At 35.3% G+C, this 14,116-nt stretch overlaps 1 long non-coding RNA gene across 1 annotated transcript in view; it reads left to right on the top strand.

Moving 5' to 3' along the window:
* Nucleotides 1-211: 211 nt before the first annotated feature.
* LOC147913352 (uncharacterized) overlaps nucleotides 212-14,116 on the top strand; it is a 141,610-nt gene continuing 127,705 nt past the window's right edge. The window contains exons 1-2 of the long non-coding RNA XR_015548879.1: nucleotides 212-357; nucleotides 5,128-5,305. This is a non-coding gene — a long non-coding RNA (uncharacterized LOC147913352). The remainder of the gene's footprint in view (nucleotides 358-5,127; nucleotides 5,306-14,116) is intronic.

Below are 14,116 nucleotides of genomic sequence, written 5' to 3' on the forward strand. Positions count from 1 at the left end.
ATGGTGGGAGCCCCACACTCTGCCACCGCCCCACACTCTCCACCCACTCCTTGTGTACACCCTGCCCCACTATAGTCGGCTCAGTTGCCAGGCTGCAGAGTCTATGCAGGCCCACAAGTTGCCTGAGGGCTTGTTGTTGGGTGGGGCCAGTCTCTAGGGGGGGCTGCCTGCCCTGGCTGAGCTGGATTTAATTGGCGCTCTAGCAGTTGGGGCTGACCTGGGCTAGCAGGACCCAGGAAGAACTCCAATAGCGTCTGTGTCAGCACGCCCATACCAGGCCACAACAACGGCCACCGCCAATGTCCTAGTCCCTGGAGAGGTCTCACCCCTCACGGAGATGCACTCAGGGCCTATTAGGTGAGTCTTTTTTCACCACAGCACTATGCACCTTTCTTTCTGGTGATTTTAGGATGCTTTCTGAAACGTGTGAGTTTGCGCACGGACCCTTTAAGAGCTGGTTTTAGTTTCTTTGTGAACCGGGTTTTCTAGGGGTACACCCCAATGCTTTAGTAGCAGGCAAAGGCAGATATTATGCCGCTGGTCTCGATTGTGCTGGGTCCACAAAAAACCCACAGCTGGGGCGCTCCCTGGCTCAGGGCCCCGTGCCTCCAGGGAGGCTGCGTACCTGTGCGCTGCTCCCGGCGGCCGTGAAGCTGGCGGCTTGTGAAGGCAGTGTTTTTCCTCTCCAGAAGGGAGTCTCTGCCTCTTCTACCTCAGTTAGGATTGTCCGTTGTTGCAGGAGTTCCTCTTATCCAGTTTTCAGTTCTGTCTCAGGGGTAATTTTTCCACGAGTAGTTGTAAATTGGCTGTGTCCACTGGAGGAGGTGAGTTCCGAGTCTGCCTACACCGCCATCTTGACTTCCCCCGTTCATAATATTCTTACTCTCCTTTTAATATCTGCAGAATCTGCAGTGTTATCAACTCGCGCATTCCTGACACTGATTATCTGTATCTTATCTCTTTTTTTTCCTAATCAGACAGGCTAGAAGTTTATCATAAATTTTATATTTCTTCTCAAAGATACAGCTTACAATTTAATTGATTTTCTCTATTGTGCTTCTATTTCATTGATTTCCTCTTGATTTTCATTATTTCCTTTTCCTGCTTACTTCACATTTAATTTATTCTTAACTTTGTAATGTCTTAAAGTGGAAGAAAGATAATTCTTGTTTTCTAATATAGTAATTTAGTGCTAGAAATTTCACCCCAATTATCACTTTAGTGACATTCCACAAATTTTGATGTATGTTTTGTTTCCATTGATTCTGTAGAAAATATGTTTGAATACCTATTTTCTTTCTTCTTTAACTCATAGGTTATTTATAAGTGTGTTATTTAGTTTTCAAATATTGGAGGAGTTTAAAGAGATTGGTCTGTTATTGATGTCTAATATAATTCCATTGCAGTGAGAGAAGACACTTTGTATGACTTGAAATCTTTTACATTTATTGAGATTTGTTTTATGCCCAGAACATGGTCTATTACAGTAAATGTTCCAAATACACCTGAAAAGAATGTGCAGTCTGGTGTTTTGAATTTTAGTGTTCTATAAATTTCAATTAGATCAAGTTTTTGGATATTTTATTTAAGTCTCTGATTCGTTACTGAATTTTACACTACTTGTTCTATCGGTTACTGAGAGAGGAATATTGAAATCTGTAACTTTTAATTGTGGACTTATCTATTCTTGAAATTTTATACATTTTATTTTCACATATTTTAAAGCTGCTATTAGGTGCATAATTGTTAGGACTGTTATATTTTCTTTATGGATTTACCTCTTTAACAATATTATCTTCTTTATCTCTGGTAATCTTTCTTTTGAAATCTATTTTGTCTGATATTAATATAGTCACTCTACTTTCTTGGTTAATTACAGCATGGTATATCTTTTTCTGTCCTTTTCTTTTTAAACTATTGTGTTTTTATATTTTAAATGTGTTTCTTGTAGTTGGCATACAATTAGCTCTTACTTTTTTATCAAATGTGATAATCTCCATCTTTTAATTTGGATGTTTAGACCATTTACACTTAATGTGGTTATTGATATTTCTAGAATGAAGTCTATCTTCTGACTCTTTGTTTGTATTGATAAATCTGTTCTTCTCCCCTTCTCCTTTTTTCTGCCTCATCTTGGATTAATACAGGATTTTTTTATTATTCCATTCTATCTCCTTTGTTAGGTTATTTGCTGTAATTCTTTACTTTGTCATTTTAGTGTTTGCTGTAGTGTTTATAGCAAACATTTTAATGTATTATAGCTTATTTTCAAATGATATTATTTCACTTCACATATAGCATGAGAAACATATAAAAATATAATTCCATTTTTCCCTCCTTTCATTTGTGCTATTGTTTTCAAATATTTCACTTTTATATATGCCATAAATTGTTCATATGTTATAAACTCCACATTTCATTATTATTATTTGTTTTTAAAAAATTAGGCTTTCAAGATATTTAAACAGTATTATTAAAATCTTATATATTTAACCATGTAGTTACCATATCCAGTGCATATAATTTCTTTGTGTAACTCCATATTGCCATGTTGTATCATGCTTTTTCTTTCTGAAGTGTTACCTTTAATTTTTTTTGTGGTGCACATCCTCCATTGAGTTGTTCTTTTAGCTTTTGTATACTTGAAAAAGTTGTGATTTTGACTTAATTTTCCCAAAATATTTTTGCTGGGTATAGAACTATAGGTTAATAGGGGGTTTTGTTCATTTATTTTTGTTTTCAGTATTTTAAAAATATTGGTACACTGTCTTCTGACGTGTTTTGTTTTCTGATAAGAAATCTTCAGTTATCTTTATCTTTGATTATTTATCACTAATGTGTCTTTTTTCTTCTGGGTGCTTTTAATATTATCTCTTTATCATTGGTTTTGAGTAATTTTATTTGATGTGCATTGGTATGGATTTTCTCATGTTTCTTATGCTGGGGGATCATTGAGTTTCTTGAATCTCTTGATTTATAATTTTCATAAAATTTAGGGGAAACTGACAATCAATTTTCAAATATTTTTGTGACCCTCTCATAGTGACTCCAATTACATGTGAATTAGGGTACTTGAAGTTGTCCCAGATGTCACTGGTATTCTTCTAATTTTTTCAAGTTCTTTTCTTTCTTTGTGCTATATTTTGGACATTTTATATTTCTGTGTCTTCAGCTTCATTATTTTTTATTCTATATCATCTAATTGGCCATTAATTCTATTCAGTATATTTTTCATCTCCCACATTTTAGTTTTCACCTCTCAAGTTCAATTTGGGTCTTTCTAAAATATCTTCTGTGTCTCTACTTAATTTTTTGAACATACAGGATTCTGTTATAATAATTGTTTTAATATCTTTTTCTGCTATTCTAGCATATGCATGAGTTCTGGGTCAGCTTGGATGACTTATTTTTCTCTTCATTATAGGTTTTATTTTCTTGTTTCCTTTCATGCCTGGTAATTTTTGATTGATGCAATATGTTGTAGTTGCTATTTTCTTGGACGCTGGATCTTTTAGTATTCTTTTATTTTTGAACTTCCTTTTTAAATTACTTGGAATGAGTAATCTTTCCTTTCATGTCTGATTTACCAGGCTTTACTAGAGTTCCAATTCTGCCCCAAGACTAAAGCAAAATGCTTCTGCGTGTTCAACCCAGTGACCCATAAATTTTGATGTTTCCCAGTCTGGCTGGTGGGAATATGATGAGCACCAAGTTCTGATCTTCTCTAATCTTTTATAATGGTTCTTTTCCTGACCTTGAGTATTTCCCTCACACATATGACATATGCTGATCAGTACTTTGCTGCATACATGAAAGGGCTGATTAGTATCTTGTTGCATATCTGAGAACAACCTAATATAGTTTTCTCTGTAGCTCTCTCTTCTCTGGCACTTTGTCCTGTGAACTGTAAATATTTTTGTCTCACTGGATTTTCAACTGTGTCTCCTTAATTTAAGAATCCACTGGAGTCTGTCTAAGTTTCCCTCTCCCTCTACTACAGCCTGGCAACTCCATCAAGTCAATAAGCTGGGACAATCATAGTGTTCACTTCATTTTTTTTCTCTCTCTCTGAGATCACTGTCCTTCAGTGGTGCTCGTAAAACCCTATGATTTATAAAAGGCACATAGATTCATTACGCTGTTTTACTTAGGAAAGAACCTAGGCTCAGAATAACTGATTTCTCTATTACTGCTAATGTGATTACAAAAGCACTTCCCACTATTTTACTTTGTCTTTTACAGAATATGTGTACTAGAATTGTCTCTAACTGTACTGTCCTATCTCCGGGAAATAGTTATGAAAAATTTCCTCTCTGAATTGGTGAGATAGAACAATATTCACCTCCAGTTCTGTGTATGCAATGATAATCAGCATGATATTATTGTTCATTCACCTAAAAATATTCCAAACTTTCTCTCCATAGTATTTTCATTTATTTTTAATTAAGGTTTGCTGTCATAGCTGAAAATACAAATTGTATTACACTCTCTAAAGCTTGATATAAAATCTTCTAATGTATATTCCAAAAATAAAACACCACAACAAAGGAAACAAAATACAAAGGAAAATAATCCAGAAATATGCTACTCACTTCTCTAGTCTTTTCCAATCCATTTCCAAAACATCTGTATCTTAGGCAGATAGAGATAGGTCATTGGTCAACTTTGGGCCCACAGTGCAGTGCAGGTTTCCAGGTATTTGTAATTGGTTTCAGATAACAATTCTAGAAAAAGGATATCATCTACCAAATTCAGCATTTTACTTGTTTTATTTTTTTTTAATTTTTTACCATCACCTGAAATTTTCAGAAAGAGAAGGGAAAGACACGCTTGAAATACTGGACTTTAATAAATCTAAGTACACAGATGAACAATGAGCAGTACAGCTCCACTGCAATTCAAGGAAATTAAAATTTCCATGCAGAATCTGAGACAATGTACAATTTCTGAAGGTCAGGTACCACCTGGAATCGGTAAACAGAGAAGCGCAAACTTCAGCTTCATTAGTTCTTCATTGAGGATCTTTATTTCTGATCCCAAAAGAAAATGTATTTTTTAATAATTGTAATATTACTGACCTTTCCAGCTGGCTGTTGATTGATTATATAACCTTTCATTCTGCTGTAGCATTGTGTGCCTTCAGCCCGGGTTCTGGACACCAATCTAACTCAATGAGAGGAAAGCATAGGGCTTGACCTATGGAAGAAGAATTATAAAACATTTGCGCTATTGGGAATGCCTGTGCTCCAAAAAGGATAAAAACGTAATTAACTATTGATCAAGGAAAAAAGTCAAGAACACAGAGGTAAGAGAATAAGTATTACTTTCTCTGTGGAATCCTTGTTACCCAGGTAACCATATCCTGATTTGGGTTTGTAGATTTCCAGATCTGAGTTTGGAAAAGAGAAAGAATTTCTTTTAAAAATATCTCTTTGGTTTTTACCTGTAAGAAAATTATCACAGAACATGTAACTGAAGAGCTGAAAAAAAGGTTTCCTAAAAAGGTAATTAGTGCTTGGAGGAAGAACTGATTGAAATAACTGAAAAAACAATTTTAAATAATAACATAACAAGTTAGAAGAGTTGTTTCAGTCAAGGCATTACGGGTCTGGCATCCTCTAACACATGTATAAAACAAAAGAAGAGAAAAAAAGATAAGGAGACACTAATTGATATTTACTCCTTTTAGAGCTTTAAACTTGCTCTTAACTCGATTTCTCTTGTATTTTCATATCTTATAGAAATCAATGACCAAATTTATACTGTTGTATCAGAGGTAATTTTGAATGGAGAATAATATCAAACATACACATTATTTTATCTTTAGGATGGAGATATCCACGCATTGAATAAGATTTCCTGTTGAGCCTAAGCTACCGTAAATAGTACCTCTTCCCCTGAGGGGTAGCAATTGGGATTGTAGGAATAGGCTATTAGGGGAAGAGGAAGGAAGATTAACCAGGTATGAGGTTGTTTTGTGAATCCATCTCTTTCTGTAATGTCAAAAGTCATTCTGTGTTTCAGAATCAAGCTTTTTATTTGAGATGAGGTATTTAAGGGATTCAGGAGAATTTAGAGTATCCATCTGGGGATCCTTTCACAACATTTCTTAGGAAATGCATGCTTTTCCTAATCCTGAATTCTGAGAAAAATCAATTGAGAAATCAGGAATTGGAAAAATACATTATAGTTCTCCTGTGAGAACTAAAACTAAACTATCAACATAGAAATGTTAATGCTTTGAAAGAATCCACTCATATCAAGTCAAAAACATAGTAAAAAAAAAAAAAATGCTGGCAGGAGAAGTAGAAGGTTACGGCCAACAGTTCTGGAAGCCAGGACAGGAACTGGTAGGAGAGAAGTGGTCAGGATGGTGTCCCTCACTCTCACTTGTGGCCACTAGTATGTTACAAGTGTGTGTTGTGGCCCCGCCTCCTGCTAACAGTGATGCATCCGTTCTTGAAAATAAAATACATATTAGTAAGTTTATACTCATAGTATGCTTTATACTAATCCTATAAATGGTGTTCCAAGAAATAACAAGTTTGGAAGCAAAATAAATCTTAAATTAACATTTTTGACACAAAATTATGTATAGTGATGTTATCCTTCCAAAAAAAAAAAAAAATACTAACATTGTATTGTTTGAATACCATGCAAAAATGTTCACTGGCATTCTCCAGTTTTGAGTGTTTACTACATACTTCTCTTTTTTTAAAACACAGTAGCAGAAGAAATGAAAAGGGAAGATGTGCACATGAAACAAGAATTTGATTTAAAATCTGAGTTAGTAAAAACAATATCAGTTATATGAAACAACTTCTATCCTAATGCCCATGAAGCATGAAGGTATTTTGGACACTCAATAGTTCAACCAGTTTCGCTGCAAACTGGAAGGCATTTTTCTCTATCTAGAATTTTTGTCAAGATCAAAACTATAAGATAGGGCAATCAATGCTTTGGATGTTTTAAAATTTCATTTTAGGAATGATAATTTTTTGTGTTGTTACTTTTCAATTTTTAAAATGATTTTTAGTTGGCACTTTATAATCATGTTTCCTTATTATAATATTTTCTGTTATAATATATTTATATTAGGTACAGATCACTTGTACATGATATTGAAATTCATAATCTTATCAAAATACATTGGTTGACAACAAAAAATGTTATGTATTTATTAATACTGTGTATTTTTACAGAACAGACTGAAACTTTTTATCAGAAAAACAATTCATTCTGTATTATTATGATCATTCATTATTATTTAGAAATAAATATAAAATGTACACAAAGTATAGAATAACATGATTTTCGAGACTTCTCAAGAAATCCCTGGAATTTTGATTTCTTGTCTAAAATTCCAAGGATTAATACTTGTTAGAGATTTGCAAACACTGGGGAAGTTTTAATTATAACTTTTTAAAAAAATCTACCCAACTTCTCTTTCTATCTTCTGGTAATAGTGCCTTCGCCTTCATTTGAAGACCTGTCTTCACTCCTCATTACACATTGTTCCAAAACCCCTATAATCATACTTTCTGTGGCTACAAAGCTGAGCGTGAGATCTCGGCTCGACTGCTCAAGAGTTCTTCTCTGGAATTTTCTGAACTTGAGGCAGAGGTATAGTTTTCTCTTCCAACTTTTTTTCTCCTATGCTCTAGTTTGTCCATAAACTCAGAGTTCTGGAGACCATGGCCATTGGCCATAAGGAAATGTTGGAGAGAGAGATCAACACAATGACAGAAGCTGTGACAAGAAATGGGAAAAGAGAGAATATGAAGATAGACTAGAAATTCCTGATACTGTTTGAGATTATGGATTCAGTGGAGCATGAGATCAGTTGCATCCCTTACTTTGTAGATTCCAAATTCCTGTACTGTTTGAGATTATGTATTCAGTTGAGCATGAGATTTATTGCTTCCCTTACTTTGTAAGGTATGACAGTGTTTCTTGTCTCTCTCTCTTTTTTTTTTTTTTTGAGGAAGATTGGCCCTGAGCTAACATCTGTTGCCAATCTTCCTCTTTTTCTTTTTCTTTCTCCCCAAAACCCCAATACATAGTTGTATATCCTAGTTGTAGGTCTTTCTAGTTCTTCTATGTGGGACACCACCTCAGCAAGGCTTGATGAGCAGTGAGTATGTCCGCACCCAGGACCCGAACCGGCAAAACTCCAGGCTGCTGAAGCAGAACGCACCAACTTAATTGCTACGCCAACAGGCTGGCCCCTCTAGTCTATTCTCTTGTTGTTGAATTCAAACTTGTTTGAGTTAAGTTTCTGTCATTTGCAGGTGAAAGGGAACTAACAAATTGTCTCAGTCCACTCTGCCTGCCATAACAAAACACCACAGACTGGATGGCTTAAACAACAGGAAGTTATTTCTCAGAACTCTGGAGGCTGAGGAGTCCAAGGTCAAGGTGCTGGCAGATTCGGTTCTTGGTGAGGTCTTCTTCCCGGCTTGTAGGTGGCCTTCTCACTGTGTCCTCACATAGCAGAGAGAGGAAGCTCTGGTGTCTCTTACTCTTCTTATAAAGGTGCTCATCCCATCATGGGGCCTCCTCATGGCCTCATCAAAAGCTAATTACTTCCCAAAGGCCTCACCTCCTAATACCATCGATTAGCAGACTTTTGGCGCCCACCAAATGTCTTATGGATGTTTTAGACAGGACCAAATGTCCTGCAAGGATACCATCACATTGGAGGTTAGGACTTCAACATATGAATTTTGAGAGGACAGAAATATTCAGTCCATAACGTGAATGTTAAGCATTTCTCTCACAGAGACAGCTTTTTGACTACTCACGACCTGAGGGATTTATAGTTTATAAGCAATACCTTTCCAAGTTAAACATGTTTGGAAATGCATTAGTAAATAATTTCTCCCTATTTAGATTCATGAACTCTTACTAATCCTGCCTGGCCTTTCCCAGTACTCTTGATAATATTTGTAATAGAGGAAATGTTACTTTTATCACTTAATTTTATGCATATTTTTAATTAAACAAAACCAATATTGATTTAGTTTTCTGAGTTAAAAAAAAAAACCTGGCTTATCCTCTTCCACAATACACCGTCTTGTGCTTGTTCAATAATTTAACATGTAAAAAGTCTTTTCATTTGGGATTTCATACCCCACTTATTTGCCAATGATTATGACACAAGCTGCTGGATTTTCTTTGCTTCCTTTGCTTTTTGAATTTAGGTGAAGAAAGTAAAGTTAATTAAACTCTGGTTCATGACCAATTATCATCCTTGTTCCCAGCAAGCACTCTCTTATTCATTTCCTCTTATTCACATTCCCCACTCTTTCTTCTTCCCCCAGTATAGGCAAGCATTTTAATGTATTTAATATGTACCTTTTAGTTTGTACTCACAATCACTTCTTTCTTGAATTTTGCCCACTTGTTCCACTTCCGTATTTGCTGCCGCCCACTGAGTCCATGAGCACCCCTATGCATCCTCCCTCTGAGGCCTGGGATTTTTCAGTTCTCCCATCACACCACAAAGTGCCACACTAGAAGTCATGGAGTCTGACTTCCCGAGAGGCTAACTTCCTTCCTCAGCCTCAAAGTGAAATGGAGTTGTTTCCCTGTGGGGAGAATTTTGACTAGTGGAGACAGAAGATGAGAGACATAAATTCTCTCTCCATTCCACCCTCCTATGGACTCTTCCAAAGCACAGTTTCTCTATAGAGTCTGTCCAGAAATGTCTTACATAGCCAAGCATATGCACAACACACATGGAGACAAGCTGCATCTTTCTGTAGTTCATCATAAAGCAGTGGCCAGAACAGTAATGCACCACTCTGCTTTAGCATCCCATCTCCACCTCACTTCTGTTTTCTCGGATTGCACCTTCCAAGAATTAGCACTTATGACTTGCTTCTGGCTCTGTTCCGTTTTGCAAGATTCTCAAACTGAGATAGTATGAATTATGCATTCTTGCAAACTATGAATTTATATTTTGTGTCAATTCATAAAATTTTATGAAATTTTATTTACATAATGGCACTCTGTTTCTTACTTTTTCTCATTCAACACTTGATTTTTAATATCTGTCCACGTTGCTCTATTCTACAAGTTTTCTGTTGCTTCTAACTGGTGCATAGGACTCTGGTTTGCATCCACTACATTTTACACACACCCTCTCCTGGTGATGGAAGCAAGATTTCCTCTTCCAAATTGCCACCACAAATAACACTGTGATGAACATCCTCAAACTAGTCCCTTCATATATCTATGAAAATTTTTCCTAAGGTTTATATAGGAGTAGAATCGCTGGATTCCCAGTTCTGTGTATGTTTAGTTCAATGAATATTATCAGAGAGTTCCCCCACATTGTCTGATGGAGACATCAGTCTACATGTCCACTGGCAATGTAGGAGAGTTCCAGTAGTCACACATTACTGCCAACTCTAGAGAGTATCAACTTTTCTAATATAAAGTAATATTCTGTTGTTGGTTTCACTACATTTTTCTTATTGTTAATGAGATTGGATATTTCATTAACATGTTAGCTAATTGGAATTCCTCTTATATAAGTTGTGTCTTTATATAGTTTTGTATTTTGCCTAATTATTCTATTGAGGTGCCTTTTTTAATGTTGATATGAAAAATTTCTTCATCTCTTCTGTCAGTTTTATACACAACATACACTGTCACCTGTCTACTAACTTGATTCAAGGCTTCCTTTATTGAACAGAAGCAATATGTATTTAATATTTATTAATGGTATTTGTGGTGTGATAGCTAACTTCTTTTTATTGTTGAATACTATTGTATTGTATGGATGAACCATAGTTTGTTTATTCATTCACCTATTGAAGTATATCTTAGTTGCTTCCAATTTTGGAAATATGAATAAAGTTGCTGTAAATATTAGTGTGCAGGTTTTGTGTGGGCATAAATTTTCAAATCATTTATATAAATACATAGGAGCATGATTACTGGATCACATGGAACAACTATGTCTGGCTTTGTAAGAGGTAGTCAAACTATCTTTCAAAGTGGCTATACCATTTGGCATTCCTATCAGCAATGAATGAGAGTTCTTTTTGATGTGCATCCATGTCAGCAATTTGTATTGTCAGAATTTTTTTTTGGATGATAACCATTGTAATAGTTTGTAGTTATATCTCATTGTTGCTTTAACTCATAAATCCCTAGTGATACAAGATGCTGAGTATCTTTTCATATGCTTATTTGTCATTTGTTTATCTTCTTGGGTGATTTGTTCAGATTTTTTGCCCATTTTTAAATTGCGTTGTGTGTTTTCTTATTGTTGAGTTTTAAGAGTTCTTTGCATATTTTGGATACAAGTCCTCTATCAGATATGTTTTGCAAATATTTCATCCTACCTGTGCCTTGTCTATTCCTTCACTTAGCATTGTCTTTCACAGAGTAGAATTTTTTTACTTTTGATAAATCTAACATCAATTTTTGCCTTTATGGATCATACTTTCGATGTTATATCTAAAAGCTTGTCACCAAACCCAAGGTCACCTATATTATCTCCTGGAAATCTTTTTTGTTTGTTGTGTTTGCTTTGTTTTTATTTATTTATTTTTTAATTGAGGTACCATTGGTTTATACCATTACATAAATTTCAGGTGTACATCATTACATTTCCATTTCTGTGTGGAGTACATCATGTTCATCACCCAAAGACTAATTACAATCCATCCCCACACACATGTGTCTAATCACCTTTTTCACCTTCCACCCTCCCCGCTTCCCCTCTGGTATGGCAAATCCAATCTCTGTCTCTATGTGTTTGTTTTTTTGTTGTTTTTATCTTCTACTTATGAATGAGATCATATGGTATTTGACTTTCTTCCTGTGACTTATTTCTCAATGTAATAACCTCAAGTCCATCCATGTTGTCACAAAAGGCTGGATTTCATTGTTTCTTATGGCTGAGTATTATTCCATTGTGTATATTTACCACATCTTCTTTATCTATTCATTCCCTGATGGGCACTTAGGTTGCTTCCAAGTCTTGGCTATTGTGAATAATGCTGCAATGAACACAAGAATGCGTGTCTCTTGATGCATTTGTGTTTTCACGTTCTTTGGATAAACACCCAGCAGTGGAATAGCTGGATCGTATAATAGTTCTAATCTTAATTTTTTGAGGAATCTCCATACTGTTTTCCATAGTGGTTGCACAGTTTGCACTCCCACCAGCAGTTGTATGAGTTCCCTTCTCTTCACATCCTCTCCAACGCTTGTTTCCTGATTTGTTAATTATACCCATTCTGAAAGCAGTGAGGTTATATCTCATTGTAGTTTTGATTTATATTTACCTGATAGTTAATGATGTTGAACATCTTTTCATGTGCCTGTTGGCCATCTGTATATCTTCTTTGGAGAAATGTCTGTTCAGGTCTTTTGCCCATTTTTTAATTGGACTGTTAGTTTTCTAGTTGTTGAGATGTATGTGTTCTTTATATATTTTTGAGATTAACCCCTCAACAGATATATGGTTTGCAAATATTTTCTCCCAATTGTTAGGTTGTCTTTTCATTTTGTTGATGGTTTCCTTTGCTGTGCAGAAGCTTTTTGGTTTGATCTAGACCCATTTGTTTATTTTTTCTATAGTTTCCCTTGCCCAGTCAGACATGGTTCTTGAAAATATCTTGCTAAGACTGATGTCAATGAGCATACTGCCTGTGTTTTCTTCTGAAGTTTCATGGTTTCAGGTGGTACATTCAAGTCTTTAATCCATTTTGATTTAATTTTTGTCTATGGTATAAGATAATGGTCTACTTTCATTCTTTTGCATGTGGCTGTCCAGTTTTCCCAACACCATTTATTGAAGAGACTTTCCTTTCTCCATTGTATGTTCTGAGTTTCCTTGTCGAAAATTAGCTGTGCATAGATGTGTGGGTTTATTTCTGGGCTCTCGATTCTGTTCCATTGATCTGAGTGTCTGTTTTTGTGCCAGTAACATGTTATTTTGATTACTATAGCTATGGAGTATATTTTGAAATCAGGGAATGTGATACTTCCAGCTTTGTTCTTTTTTCTCATGATTCTTTTGGCTATTCAGAGTCTTTTGTTGTTCCATATAAATTTGAGGATTCTTTGCTCTGTTTCTGTGAAAAATCTCATTCAAACTTTGATAGAGATTGCAGTGAATCTGTAAATTGCTTTAGGAAGTATGGACATTTTAATGACACTAATTCTTCCAATTAAAGAGCATGGAATACCTTTCCAGGTCTTTGCGTCATCTTCTATTTCTTTTAACAATGTTTTATAGTTTTCAGTGTACAGGTCTTTCACCTCTTTGGTTAAGTTTATTCCTAGGTATTTTAGTCTCTTTTTGTGATTGTAAATGAGACTGTATTCTTGACTTCTCTTTCTGCTAGTTCATTATTAGTGTATAGAAATGCAACTGATTTTTGTATGTTGATTTTGTATCCTGCAACTTTACTGAATTTATTTATTATTTCTAAAAGTTTTTTGGTGATTCTTTAGGATTCTATCTATATAAAATCATGTCATCTGCAAATAGTGACAGTTTCCCTTCTTCCTTTCCAATTTGGATCCCTTTTATTTCTTTTTCTTGCCTGATTGCTCTGGCTAGGACTTCCAATTCTATGTTAAATAAAAGTGGTGAAAGTGGGCATCCTTATCTGGTTCCTGTTCTTAGGCTGATAGCTTTCAGTTTTTCTCCATTGAGAATCATATTAGCTGTGCGTTTGTCATATATGGCCTTAATTACTTTGAGGTACTTTTCTTCTATACCCATTTTATTCAGAGTTATTATCATAAATGGATGCTGTATCTTGTCAAATGCTTTCTCTGCATCTATTGAGATGATCATGTGATTTTTATTCTTAATTTTGTTAATGCGGTGTATCACATTGATTTATTTGTGGACATTGAGCCATCCCTGCATCTCTGAAATAAATTCCACTTGCTCATAGTGTATGATTTTTTTTCTTTTTTTTGTGAGAAAGGTTAGCCCTGAGCTAACATATGTTGCCAATCCTCCTCTTTTTGCTGAGATGTCTTGGCCCTGCACTAACATCTGTGCTCATCTTCCTCTACTTTATATGTGGGATGCCTGCCACAGCCCGGCTTGATAAGTGGTGCGTAGGTCCATGCCCGG

This window comes from Ceratotherium simum, chromosome 28 (genome assembly GCF_057802395.1).
Source record: "Ceratotherium simum simum isolate JZ-2026a chromosome 28, ASM5780239v1, whole genome shotgun sequence".
In the NCBI taxonomy this organism is placed as follows: Eukaryota; Metazoa; Chordata; class Mammalia; order Perissodactyla; family Rhinocerotidae; genus Ceratotherium; species Ceratotherium simum.